This window comes from Eimeria mitis, genomic scaffold, assembly GCF_000499745.2.
Source record: "Eimeria mitis Houghton genomic scaffold, Emh_scaff607, whole genome shotgun sequence".
NCBI lineage: Eukaryota > Apicomplexa > Conoidasida > Eucoccidiorida > Eimeriidae > Eimeria > Eimeria mitis.
This window is the reverse complement of record NW_013574289.1, coordinates 10,148-10,748: the sequence shown is the minus strand read 5'-3', so window position 1 is coordinate 10,748 and position 601 is coordinate 10,148. Positions and strand designations below refer to the sequence as shown.

Genomic DNA, 601 nt, shown 5'->3' with positions numbered 1-601 from the left:
GGAGGAGACAGATATAGATATAATAGAGGCGGAGGAGGATACAGAAGGGTTCGTATTTTGTCTCCTTTTTGTCTCCTTTTGTCTCCTTTTTGTCTCCTTTTTTGTCTCCTTTTGTCTCCTTTTTTGTCTCCTTTTTGTCTCCTTTTTTTGTCTCCTTTTTTGTCTCCTTTTTGTCTCTTATTTGTTTGTTGTTTGTCTCTTCCTTGTCTCCTTTTTGTCTCCTTTTCTGTCTCCTCTTTGTCTCCTTTTTGTATCCTTTTTGTATCCTTTTTGTTCCATTTTTTGTCTCCTTTCTGTCTCTTCTTTCTTTCCTTTTCTGTCTCCTTTTCTGTCTCCTTTTTTGTCTCCTTTCAGTTCCCTTTTTGTCTCTTTTTTTGTTTCTTTTTTATCTCTTTTTTGTCTCCTTTCTGTCTCTCCCCTGTCTCCTTTCTGTCTCTTTTTCCGTCTTTTCTTTCTCTCCTCTTTCTCTCCCATTTCTATCTCCTTTCCCTTAATATTTATCTAATTATATTATAACATTCTATTATATATATAATATAAATATAAATATAAATATAAATATAAATATAAATATAAATATAAATATATTTGTATTGTGTAT

The 601-nt window shown here is 31.4% G+C and overlaps 1 protein-coding gene across 1 annotated transcript in view; it reads left to right on the top strand.

The window, feature by feature from the left end:
* Positions 1-601, top strand: part of EMH_0017570 (uncharacterized protein) — a gene marked incomplete at both ends in the record, with an annotated part of 5,764 nt that overhangs the window by 2,225 nt on the left and 2,938 nt on the right. The gene's annotated exons all lie outside the window — the stretch shown is intronic.